This window comes from Macaca mulatta, chromosome 8 (assembly GCF_049350105.2).
Source record: "Macaca mulatta isolate MMU2019108-1 chromosome 8, T2T-MMU8v2.0, whole genome shotgun sequence".
Lineage (NCBI taxonomy): Eukaryota > Metazoa > Chordata > Mammalia > Primates > Cercopithecidae > Macaca > Macaca mulatta.
Genome location: NC_133413.1, coordinates 85,832,392 through 85,846,597, shown reverse-complemented (window position 1 = coordinate 85,846,597; position 14,206 = coordinate 85,832,392). Strand labels below are relative to the sequence as shown.

Below are 14,206 nucleotides of genomic sequence, written 5' to 3'. Positions count from 1 at the left end.
AGGGTTAGCCTGCTATCTTCTTTGGAAATAATTTCATCTTAACAGTTTAAGAAGGTGGACATTTCAACACTATCAAGTGCATTTAGGTGACAGGTTTCTTTTGTGTTAACTTGACTCCCCCCTCAATGACCTAGTTGGTAAGCTAGTCACTAGTAATTCGGTCACCAGGAAAATTAAGCCTGCAAGAAAGGAGGCCAATATTCAAAATGCCTTGTTACCATCTGAACCCATTCAAATAGTTCATTTTCAACATTAGTATGTAAGTTCAGTAATGAGATGTGTAACTAAAGCAAGCTCCTCCAACAAGACCAAGACAGCTTCTTTTCTTCTTAGGCTTAGGTTTTGCCCAGAATTCTCAAAACATGGACTAGCCCATATCAGCAGTCATTGCTCCTACAAGAAAGCCTTGAGCTACCACACACATATGGACGAGATGAAGGGACATTTTAGTATTTCCTCTGCTCTTCAATTTATATAATCCCTATGCAACAATTGCTGCAAAACCTGCCATTCCAATGGGGATGAATGATGAGTCTTTAGCTTTTCTAATAAGATTGGATCTCTGATCTTCATCATATGAAGAAAGGGAAGCATCTGTGTCTGTTTACAGTGATTGCTTGAAGAATCTCCCTAGAGCGACCAACCCCCTCACAAAACTTCTGATTCCTGGGACTATATTATTGAATGTGAAAATTATTGGGAGATGTTTATGAAAAGTAGGCTGGGAAAAGTGTTAGCTCATTTGGCCAGATGCACAGCTAGGCTAGAATTACTTAAAAAGTGTTTGGATATTTAAACCCGTTGGAGAAGAGAAGAATATAGCCTTTCTTTTTAAAAGAGTGTGAAGTTGTCTAAAACAGTTAATTCTGTTGATTATGCTCTTGAACTAGTGTTAGAATTCCTCACCCTACCCCTTACCCTTAATTTATGTAACACCTGTTCACCAGAACCTTCTGTGAAATGCTGAGAAAGTCTTCAGCCTGAGGGTTTTAAGGTACAGTTGTTGCACATCTTGTTTTGACACTTGAATTTGGTGAGAGAACGACCTGATGAATCTTTTGTGCTTGATATTGTAATTTTGCGCTGTTAGCCAAAATGAAAGTACTTCTAGTCTGCCTTTCACTTCCATAATTAAGTTGCCAAACCTGACATCATTTTTTAATTTCCTAACCTAGATCTTTCTGTATACATAGTGGTTAAGAGTATGCTTAGGTAGGTATCAGATTTTCTGGCTTTAACTCTTCTTACCTATATAAGCTTGGGCAAGTTATTAAACTCTTCGATGCCCCTATTCTCTTATCTGTAAAATAGGCAAAATAGTATTACCTCAAGATAATAGTGCATAGCTTATGACAATTAGAAATGAGATATCATCATATGTAAGATACTTGGAAGTGTTTAGATTATAGGAAGAATCTAAAATATTAACTTTTATTATTCTTGACACTCCTTTTACCTCCCAACAATTATATTACACACACACACACACACACACACATATCTACACCCTTTTTGACCACTTATCCCCAAGTTCTAAAAATATTCAGTGCCACAATCATACTCAGTAGAAAACCTTGCCTCCCAACCCAATAATAAAATGGAGGCTATCTAACAGAAATATTTTCAACTCTTGTCCCTCTCACTAAAATACTCATCTGTATTGTAATAAATTATTTAAGACAAGGATGGGGATTTTGGATATTTACCTGAAGGGATGGATGTTTGTTGCTGAAACTCTATCACATAACTCTTAGTGTTTGTCTGATCACAGATGAGTGTATCAGCAATTCAAGTTAGGCTAATTAGATGATCTCTTTTGAGAATTTGAAATTTGGTTTTAGAGACTTTAGGTGGTCTCTGATGGTTGTTTGAACTGCTATACGTAGACTCAGGAATCATGTGCACATAAAAAAGCAGGGTATGGGGCCGGGCGTGGTGGCTCAAGCCTGTAATCCCAGCACTTTGGGAGGCCGAGACGGGCGGATCACGAGGTCAGGATATCGAGACCATCCTGGCTAACACGGTGAAACCCCGTCTCTACTGAAAAATAAAAACTAGCCGGGCGAGGTGGCGGGCGCCTGTAGTCCCAGCTACTCCGGAGGCTGAGGCAGGAGAATGGCGTAAACCCGGGAGGCGGAGCTTGCAGTGAGCGGAGATCTGGCCACTGTACTCCAGCCTGGGCGACAGAGCGAGACTCCGTTTCAAAAAAAAAAAAAAAAAAAAAAAAGCAGGGTATGTGGCATTGAAGCAGAGCTACCAAGGGAAGCAGAAATGAGAGAACCACAGCCCTAGAGAGTGGGATTTTGAATCTTGAAGAGTTTCCGGCTCCTATTTCCAGTCTCTAGTGAGGTGTGTTTCCTGCTCTGAGGTCTGAGGAGATACCTCTAAACATTATATTCTCTCTTTTTGCATAAACTGGTTCAACTGGGCTGCTCATAAATGTAACCAAAAAACTTCTATTTAAACAAGTGTTCACACCCATTTATCCTTCTTCTCTACAATTTCTATGGAATGGTCTCCCTTCTACCACAGGTGAGTCCCTCCATGTTTGCTCTGAATACCCTCCCTTCTTGCTTTCTTTGAGACTTTATACTATTGGTCATCAGTACTCTCTCCCATCTCCCTCACCTGCATCTTGGAATATAAACATCCTTGTACTGCTGGCACCTTGGAAAACAATAATACATCTTTCTTGGAACCTTCTCTCATGCATTGCCCCAAATCATCACAATTACACTTAAAATAACCCTTTCTTCATCCATTGCTAAACTTCTAAGAAAAGCAGTCTAACCTCAGAATCCAATTACTTATCTTCTATTTATGGTTTGCCACTTCAATTTTCTTTCTGTGCTCAATGCCCTCCATTGATAATTTCTTAACATTTTCTGATACATTACAGCATTTGACTTAGTTAACTCCCTCTTTTCTTTTGAAACTAGCTCTTTCCTTCATTTCTGACATGCTATACTCTATACTATACACATTCTTGTTTGTGAAATCAATACTCATCTTGATGATACAGAATGGCACACGTACAGCCCAGATCTCTCTCTTCTAAGTTCTAGTCACATACATAGATACACACATGCATATATATGTGCGCATACATGTAAACATATATGCACACATTTATGTATGTATTTAAATATATGCATACATAGAAATTGTATGTTTTGTACACACACACATATCTTTTCTCTTAACATTTTCTTCAGGTACCTCAAACTCCACATTGCCCAACGTGTTATTCATCATGTTCATCCAACAACCCTCTAGTCCTCCAGAGTTTTCTAGCACCTCACCACATCACACTGCAATCCACTCAGTCACCCAAGACAAGAATCTCATCCATGAGTTTGGGATTACTGCAAAATCTTCTCCCTGTCTCTAATGCAATTCTCCTCAAGCCCAGAATTTAAACTATTGGCAGAGTGATTTTTCCAAATGTACATTTAGTCACCTGTGCCCATGTCTACTGCTAACAGTGGGAGCTTGGAAGAAGAATATACTTGGGGACTCACCTATTGTATATATAAATATTTAAAAGTGATATGATAAATACATGTAACAAACTGACATATAGAATCAATTATTTCCTCCTACCTTAATATATTTTCATACCAATAAAGTCATAATATATTGCAAAGCTATATTTTAAGTAACTAATGTTTGACAAAATATCAAAGATAAATAAATGAATTATTGTTGCCCATATCTAGATTTTCAGATGTTGGGATGATAATATTTGCATATGTCTACTTCAGTAACATATATATATTCAGTAATATATATTTTACTCTATATAATTCAATATATAGTCAATTATATATTACTATATATGATTCAATAATTATTTTATTTTTTCAATAAAATTTAGGTTAGGACTTCATTATAAAAAATTGTAAATTATATTGTTAATATCAATATTTTCTTGTAATCTATGCTCTGTTGAAAACAACACCAAATTAGCAAGCCTTCTTTGAATTGCTGTAGCTCTTGAATAACTTTTTATTAATAGCAATTTGGAGAAACCTTTCTCTGCTGGAGGCAGTAGCACTTGGAATTGTAAATAAAATTCTTAAATAAATACTTAAATCAGAAATAAATATTTTATATTTAAACTTTGAAGTAGGGTCACACATAATAAATTATTATGATTGCAGTAAATATTATAAAACATTTTAATGTCATTATATAAAGTCACTATTAATCACATCACATTTTTTGCCTTCTCCTAAAGTAACATTTCAACTCACACATTAAGCTAAAGACTTGGTGTCACACTTACACTTTTTTATGGTGTATCATGCTTACTTCTTAAATAATTTTATAAGTTATAACTGTTTGATATATATTTGCCCAGGCTGATCTTGAACTTCCAGCTTCAAGTGATCCTCCCGCTTTGGCCTCCCAAAGCGTTGAGATTACTGGGGTGGGCCACCACAACCAGCTTATAAATTATTGAAAAATGTGAAATAATCCTCAGTTGCCATATGTAAGTATTGTGTATACCGTATTATTTCATGAGTGCTTCCATATCTTGAATTGAAATACAATGAGAAGCAAGAAAATGGATGTTTGACACTACTGGAAAGCAATAAAATGATTTCAAGTATCTATTATATTTTTGATGTCTAAAGGGAAAGATTTGACAAGTTGCAAAAATTCGCCGTTTTCTCTCATTTAAGTATTTTTGCAGATCAAATTCTGCACATACTGCAAAGTAGTGTTTGTCTACAATATATCCAGTGGCACAACCTTATGAGCCTCTATGGCTTTTGGATGCAGCCGCCTTTGGATTCAAGAATGTATGGAAAATATGTGCAGAAACATTTCTCTGGAGCCTGAATGGGTTTATTCACAAGAGTGTATGTTTAGGATTATGGGTCACACTGTGCCAGCACTGAGAGCCAGATAGCCAGTGACAGAGGTTAGGTCGACCAGCCTTTCTGATTTGCCTAGGACTAAGGGACAGGCATTCCTGGGATGTAGGATTTTCAGTGCCAAAGCCAGAAAAGTTCCAGGCACACTGAAATTATTACACCAGGAGTCCACATGTCTTTTAATAAAATTTGTGTATATGTTTGTAAGATGCATAGTTCCAAGTCAGTGGTCCCTTTTGCCCACGTCTCAGGGTGATACTATGTCATTCATTTGCTTACACTACTTTAATCTTCCCTCGATGACGTAATAAAAATATCCAAACAGCTAAGACATTAGATAGCATGAAAAAAATACTAAGAACAATGCCTAATATAGCAAATTTTAAGTAAATGGTAGTCATTATTATCCCACTATAGTTAAAATCCTACCAATAATTTATCTTCATAACACACAGGGGGTGAGAAATACATGTTTTTGAATGGCCCAGGAGGAGTTTCTGCTCTGTGTGAGATTTACAAATTAAAATGGAATAGGGACTAGAGAATTAGTCTGGCTTTAAAATTTTACTTCAGAGCTTCCAGTGATCAGGCCTTTGGTTTCCAGAGGATGTGAAAGTATAAATTAGGATTCTCTAAATGATGAGATCCAGATATTTTCACTTGAAATTTGGAGCGTAATTTTAGGGAATTCAGAAACAGTTGTCAGAAGAGTGCATAGCTGTCATTTAAAGCACACATTCTGTAAGTCAGGAACTTAGACTTCAATTTGTGAGGATAAGGAGCCAGTTTTAGGGAGGAGGGCGGAGAAATAAAAGCAGAGAAGAAAGTTGCACTAACATCCACTTTATGCCAGAAACTTTGCTAGGGTTGGACTTGGATCAGACCTCTGGAGCTGAATGAGAACTGTACTACATTCAAAAGGGGTTCAGAGTCGGTGGTGCTGTGACTTGAAGTGCACACACCTATCTTTTCTAACTGGTAATCCTGTTTTCTGGATCTCATTTGCACAAAGGTACACAGACTGAGCGGTGTGAGAGTACAACAGATGTCTGTCAGTTACTGGATTTGGGGAGTAAGAATCAGCCCTTGGCAGCCAGGTGCGGTGGCTCACGCTTGTAATCTCAGCACTGTGGGAGGCCAAGGTGGGCTGATCAAGAGGTCAGGAGATCAACACAATCCTGGCTAACATGGTGAAACTCCATCTCTACTAAAAAGACAAAAAAATTAGCCAGGTGTGGTGGCATGTGCCTGTAGTTCCAGCTACTCGGGAGGCTGAGGCAGGAGAATGACTTGAACCCAGGAGGTGGAGATTGCAGTGAGCCAAGATCGCTCCACTGCACTCCAGTCTGGGCAACAGAGTGAGACTCTGTCTCAAAAAAAAAAAAAAAAAAAGAATCTGTCTGGCTTTTGCTGTCTGCCTTGGCCACAATTGTCTCTTATATTTTACTGAGCTAAGGATGAGGTGGAAGAGCATCAGTGGACCTCGATGTATAGAGCAGAGACTTTTAAAGTAACTGCATTAGAACTACAATCTGGGTCTGAATTCTGAATCTTGTGCTTCTACCATTTTAAAACATTCCAGGCACCATCACTGAATGAAATAAATTTGTTCCGGATAGTAAAATTAAACTGTGTTTCTACTAAACCCTTTTCCAACAGTTTTTATTATAAATTTGGTGACATGATTCTACCAGCAGAGAAAGTGGACTATTTCAACATGAACATGTCAAAACAGAATGTAAACAGTTATTTCATTTTACCTTACAAAATTCCTGTAAGATAGGTCAGGGAACTATGTATTATTGCCTTTATGTTTCCTGTGTAGAAAGGAAAATGAAGCACACTGGGGTCAATTAATTTGTCAAAGGTCACCTAGCAAGTTGGTGAGACTACCATTCTTCCAATATGCTTTCCACCAGACCATGTTAGACGTTAAAGGTCATGGATACACACTTGTTTCCAAGTCTGCATTGCATTTTGGAGTGCGAGGCCAGGTGACTAATGGAGAAATAGTGTTTGGATACTATGTTGTTGAGCTTGGAAGAAACAGCCCTATTTAAGCCAACGACTGAAACTGAGGGAATAACCTGATGGAAGGCTTAATGTTCCACAGCCAAGTGCTGCCTGCCTGTGTCAAGATACATGCAGTTTTACTTCAGCAGTAAAGAGGGAAACAGCTGTTACAATGGAGCTATTCCAACACAGGGGAGATGAGAGAAAAGTTGATTATAACATCCACCTAATTTCATAAAAATGCACTATTGAACAAGAACAATTTGCTGGATTATAAAAGCTGCTGGATTAACCAGGTGGCCTTGTTGGATGCAAATCTTGCTTTCCACTTTGCACCGTAGATACTTAAATGTCAACAGATGAGTCCTCCAAGTCCCTTTCAGTTCTGCACTTTCTGGAAATGTTTAATTAGCTCTGTTGACACCCATCAGTCAACTTACAAAGGTTGAAACTTCAAATATAGTAAGCTTACAAGAGGATATGTTATATATATTTGTGTATATATATTTACATACCCTTATAAAGAATGATAATGGATACATCCTTTCTATTTTTCCATTTCAATCCAAGTCCATTTTACTAGTCTCTTTGCTTAGATCAGCAGGTAAACTTCTTTTAGGAGAACATCTTTGTTGATTAACCTGAGGACCCTAAATAATTGATCTATGTAAAGTGGTAGAGGTCTTGTGACTGCCACCCATCTCTTTCCCTGCTTGACATCCTATTGCTCACCCACGCCTGCTCCCCTGTTTTCCTCATGAGGCCAGGATAGTGAGGACTATGCCTGCACTAATTTAATATGTGAGTTTTGCTACATCCTTCCTCACAACATGATGTTTCATACTGTGAGGAGGCCTGGACTGTTCATGTCCCAGTGTCAGAGTGTGGCACTGGAGCTCCAGTAAAGATTAAGTAAAATGAATCTCCAGCTTCTTCTGAATTAGATCTTCATGGTTACTTTTGGTTTATAAGTTTCAAATAAAATTCGATGGCATCTCAGATTTTTTTTAAAAAGTTCATTTCCACATTAAGAAAATGGATTTCAAACATAAACAGAAATTACTTCTATGTTTTCCTATGATTATCCACCTCCATTTTCATAGATGATTGAGAGAATGTTTACGGATCCATTAGTATTTGTGGTCTAACCTGGTAAATTAGACTTTTTATGAAAACTGAAGTCAACTAGTACAATTCATGGAAATGGATTCTGTGTGTACATGAGAAGAAAATTATATTAGATGAAAACATTTTCATGAGTGCTTATAGATGATAATGTTAAAGACAGGCATATCACTATAGAGACAAATAATTCTATAGATTAATCTTATAAGACGTTTTTGCTCTCATCAAAATGATGAAATAACTTTTACTATCATCACTTTATAGATGAGAGAACAAAAAAGTTAACTGATTTTCCATAAATTAGCAGCTATTTAAAGTGAACAAACTGAGACTTGTGCTCAGACATACTGATACTATGTCTCATATGCTTTCCATTACACTACACATTGATTCTTACATCTCTACTCTCAGCTACACAGGATATGTCCATAACGTGTGTTATTGGTGATATAATTTCTGCCAGGAGACAGACACCCAAAATAATGGTTTAAAAGACTGGAATTGTTTTCTCCCTTACCTAAAAGTCCCCGCTGGTATCAAAGTTCTGCTTCACAGAGCTGTCAGTGGTCCTCATTTCTCTTTTGTTGTTTCACCACTCTTCCATTCTGGAGTGTTGCTCTTAACTGTGTGTCCAAAATTTCTGCATTCTAGCTAGCATGGAGAAGAAGGATGAATGGGAAGACACACTCCTTTCCTTTAATATCACTTTGTGGAAATTTCACACATCAGTTCTTCTCACATTCCACTGGCCACAACTTAGTTACATGGCCACACCTGACTGCAAGACAGGACGAGAAATATGGCCTTCCTCTAGGCGCCACATGCCACGGTCAGTAATAAGTTAACAGAAGAAGAAGCAGTCTCTGCTACATAATGGGAGATAATTTTAGATCCTTTGAATGCTGCCTTCAGAGTCCTCATTTTGTGTTTAATACTTTTTCCACTAAAAGGTCTTAAAACAAAGAAAGGAAGGAAGATTTGCAAATTATATTTAAGAATTAAATTATTTTAGGCAATGATTTTAATCAGGCTATTTATAGTGCCTTGGAGTTTAATAGGTTGTTACCTGTATGTTGCATGAGTTTAATGAATTGAGGGTTATTCACAATATCTATTTTAACTTTTATACAGTGTCTAATTGAAACGTATGTGTATTTAAAATTTAAACAAATAATTTTAGTTCTTCTAAAAGTATGTGTTTTGATTTAATTTAATTTAATGTAACTTAATTTAGGAGAGCTAAGTAATTAAACATGAGGCCAAAGTACGTAAGAAAGTGGCAGGTTTTTATTGCAAATATGCACACACTCTCGGGCGAAGTTCTCTGGTCCTCAGGTGTGGGGTGCCAGGGAAGTTGCACCGGCGCTCTCCGGTGATGTTCTCCGGTCCACAAATGCGGGGGCCTAAGAAGTCACCCGGGCTCCGGCCCGCGGCGGACTTTTATGCCTGGGAGCTGGAAGGGGAGGAGTTCGGGGCGTGTGTGTAGGAGTGGCTTCTTGAATTTCGGTGTCCTTGGCTTGACTTCATTCTGCGCATGCTCAGTTGATTTGGTTCTTTTCCCGGGTGCGGGAAAATCTGTGAAGAAGAACCCGGAAACAACAGGGACTGCTCCATCTTGTTCACCTTCCTCCATCTTGTCCTTTTCCTTCACCCAAACAGTATGTATGTGAAAAAGACCAAAAATGATAATGGCCATTTTGTAGTCTACAAGTATGTCATTAAACTGATGTCAGAGAACTTAGTGAAGTGAAGAAGGCTCTTTGTTATTTAATTTGGATATCTAAATGGGTTATACTCTTGGAATATCTCTCAACCATCAGGAAATGTTTATGGTTGGAAAGGAATGCCTTGTTAATGGGCCATAACCAGGTTAACTGGACATGGATTCTTTCCGGATTCCTACATTTTTATTTTCAATGAAAATAGAAAGAGGCATCTTAATGCCAAATAGTAAGACATTTTACATTCCTCCATTTAAAATTTGTCTTCACATGAGATTAGTTAGAAAATAGATTGAATTGTCAGGGAATGCATTCTGCTGAACCACATTTTTCTGTTTGTCATTTATAGCACTAGTTAGCTTTCTGTGCATATGTATTTTGCTGTTGGTGTCAGTCCAATATCTTCCTTCTAAGCATCACCTTACCATCTAACAAAAGTTTTCTGGCATAGGCCATGAGCAAGGGTCTGAGTGAGTAAGTTTCTTGAGCTCCAGGTTGATGTTAAGATTTAAATCAAACTTCTCTTCCAGCTTTTTCCTCTTACAAGTTAGCAGTTATCACAGTTGCATTAGAATGTATATTATGCAATTTCCTTGAATAATTCTTACTTTTTCCTAATACATTTGGTTAATTCTTTACAGTGGGCTAATATTGGGTATAATTATTACATAGACTAAAAACTGTAAAGTGGATGCAGACATCATTTTATCTATAAATCAGACTTTGAATTTAAGGGGATATTATTGGAATGTTTTATTTGAATATAAGTGTATTTGAGGCCAAAGGTTCTTTTTTAAGCTCACTAGATTTCTAGAATAACCAGAATTAGAGAGAAGGGTAGCTTGTCTTGGCCTGATCTCTAGTTGAATAGAATAGGGAGAAGATGAAAAGGAAAACAAAACTGTAAGAGAGCCAGGTTTCTAGTATCTTTGGAATTTGTGTTTCCAGAATTGTCTAGTTACAGTCTTAGCCACTATGCAAATGTCTATATGCTTGCACACACAAATATTTAAATGTAAACAGGAAATTAAGCCACTATTTCCCCCCATAGTCTATTCTCAATGCAGCTGCAGAGGGTCAGTTTTAAACTTATGTCATTTGTCTCTTCAGAACTCTGCAACAAGCCTGGTTCCACCAGACAAAAAGCAAGCTTCTTTAAAATGTCCTAAGAGCGCTCTCTCCCTCTGCCCCACATGCACCCTTCTGTCTCTGGATTTTATCTCCTATTCTCTTCCCCTTCAACAACTCAACTCCAGCCACACTCATCACTTTGCTACTGCTCGAACACACCAGGCACTCTTCCATTTTTAGACCCTTGTTTTAGCTATTCTTGGCCAAAAAGACCTTTCCTCCAGATGTATCTGCTTATTTTGACTCTTCATCCCCTTCTTGAAGTTTCTGCTCAACTATAACCTTTACACAACGTGGGCTTCCCTGACCACCTATTTAATTTACTCCCTACCTCGTCTTCTAACAGCCTCCTTACCTTACCTTTGTCTTTTTAAATAGTATTTGCCATCTTCTAAAATACTATAGAATTCATCTATTTATCATGTTAATTGTTTATTGTCTGTTTCTTTCTACAATGTAAGCTCCATGAGGATGAGAATCTTTGGCTTATCTACTATCCATCACAAAGGACTTACACAGTGCCTGACACATGGTGGGTACTCAATACAAATGATGAATGCTCAGTGTCAACCTCCTACTCCTAAATACTCAACTCAGTCTCTCGCTCTGTTTTTTTCTTTTCTGTTTGTCTCTTTCTCTCTCACACACACATACATTCACATACACATTAACTCAAAAGCATAGTAGCTCATTTATTCAATATCTCAGATCCTGATTAAACGGATATATACCTAAAAGTAGTAAGTGGACATTTAGCTCTTTGTGGCCACTGGTGATGACAGATAGTCTATTGTAGAAAGAAATGAAGAACAACCAAATAAGAAGAAGCAAAAACTACTTATTCAGAGCTTGCTATAGCAAGGGATTTAGCTACCATCACTGGCATTTTAGCAGATTCAAAGGTAAGTAGACAAGTGAGGAACTTCATAGAGGATAAAACGGAAGGTTTCAGATATGCACTGATTGGGCTTTTAGCAGAGAGTAGGTGTAAGCAGGCTAACTAGAAGGCTATATTTATTAGAAGCACATATTTGGCTTTTTGTGGTTGGGCATAAGTTGAAAGCAGGAATGAAACTTGGAGAAGCTTTCAGTTATTAAATAAGCTCTAGACATTTTGATCCAATTGTTACTGTTTAGTTTCCTGGACTGTTACTGTTTAGATTCCTGGACTGCCTATAGGTTTGACTTATAAACAGCAGGCTAGCTTTCTGGGCTGGTTAATGTGGATAATGGGTTGATTTCTTGGCTACTTATTGCAGGTTGTGGGTGGGAATTCTATTTTATATATGCTCTGGTCATTGTCCATTTCTATATTTAATCTCTCACTATATACATAACAAATGAACACACAGAGCAGCTTCTAAGGGATGAGTAAGAAGTACAGATCTGTACACCTTTTAATAAAATTAAATTAATATTCTCTAAATAATCTTTTCTAATAACTATCATCCCTTCTACAAATTTCCTTGACTTCCAGAATCCCAGGGAATTACTTACAGGATAAATATTATATGAAAATAATAATCTTTTTTTGAGATAAATTCTCATTCTGTGGCCCAGGTTGAAGTACAGTGGCATGATCATAGTTCACTGAAACCTCAAACTCCTGGGCTCAAGTGATCCTCCCACCTCAGCCTCCCCATTAGCAAGGACTGCAGGTACACACTATTATGCCCAGCTAATTTTTGAATTTTTTGTAGAGATGGGGTCTCACTATGTTGCCCAGGCTGGGGTCAAACTTCTGACCTCAAGTAATCCACCCACCTTGGCCTCCCAAAGTGCTGGGATTACCGGTGTGAGCCACTGGACCTGGTAAAAATAATCTCGATGTAGTCCTTTCTGGGCCCCATTGAGATGGTTCTCATTTGATTACAAACATTGGGAAGGGTAAACCACTCAGATGTATCAGGGAATGACCTGACATTGCCTCTGTCATCTATTCTTATTTTGCTCCAATCTGATTTCCACACTGCAATTCTCAGTTCATCTCTAAATGTGGAGTAAAGACAGATCTTATTGAAGTACTGCCTCATTCAGTCACCTCCATGACTTCTTATGGCTCTGAAGGTAAAGGACAAAATTGTTAAGATGGGCAACAAGACCCTCAAAGGCTTGGCCTTCCCTATCTCCTCAGCTTCTCCTCATCCCCAAACCCTTGTTTTGTGTTCCAATCTGATAATAGTCCCTTGGATTTGGTCACGTTCCCGCTCACCACACAGCTCTTTCTCTCTTCCTAAGACTTTTCCTCCAGCTCCCCTTGCCATCATCTGGAGTAGTTAACTTAGTCTCACATTTTAGATGTCAGCAGACTTCAACTCTTTTGCTAGTTTTATACGTCCCTGTTTATAACCATCATAGTATCATGTGTTTGAAACCTAACAGTTATTAGCTTTTATCAAGAATCAAGCAAATAAATGTTCCGTCTGTCTTCTCCACTAGACTGAAGCTTTGGAAAGAAGAGGACCATTTTATTTTATTTTTATTTATTTACTTTTTTTTTTTTTTTTTTTTTTTGAGATGGAGTCTTGCTCTGTCGCCCAGGCTGGAGTGCAGTGGTGCGATCTCTGCTCACTGCAAGCTCTGCCTCCTGGGTTCACACTATTTTCCTGCCTCAGCCTCCAGAGTAGCTGGGACTACAGGTGCCCGCCACCATGCCTGGTTAGTTTTTTGTATTTTCAATAGAGACGGGGTTTCACCTTGTTAGCCAGGATGGTCTCAATCTCCTGACCTCATGATCCTCCTGCCTCAACCTCCCAAAGTGCTGGGATTACAGGCATGAGCCACTGCGCCCAGCCAAAGGGGACCATTTTATTTTTAACACTATTTCGATCTCAGTGCCTAGCACAGTGTCTGAAATGTAACAAATACTCAATAAATATTTGTTGAATGAAGGAATTATTGAATAAGTACTAAGAACATACAAATGAGTAAAGTAGGGCAAAGGAGTTCCTGGTCTAGACAGGAGTTAAAATAAATCAGATATAAATAGTACATAATTATCTACCGAATACTGTGACATAATCATAACGGAGGGAACAATTAACTGCAGGAATTTAAGGCTATCTTAAAGAAGGTGTTTATTGACTGGAGCTTAGAATAGGATTTTTTAGTTGTTAAGGAAGAAGTGAAAATCAATTATACTCTCTTATCTTTGATCCTTGTAACATAGATCTTAAATATAAAACATTTATTTGTAATTTTTGGATCAGCAACTATTCCTGATTCTTTGTAATAGTGTTTCTCTGTTCATTGAGCTTGATGATTTATGACTGAGTCATAAACTATATAAAATGTTTTGAAAAGAAATAATGACATTTCTTTTGAAAAGGATTA

At 37.7% G+C, this 14,206-nt stretch overlaps 1 pseudogene; it reads right to left on the bottom strand.

Annotated features, from left to right (window-relative positions):
• Positions 1-265: 265 nt before the first annotated feature.
• On the bottom strand, positions 266-9,654 carry LOC100423887 (uncharacterized; annotated as a pseudogene).
• Between the last annotated feature and the right edge of the window lie 4,552 nt (positions 9,655-14,206).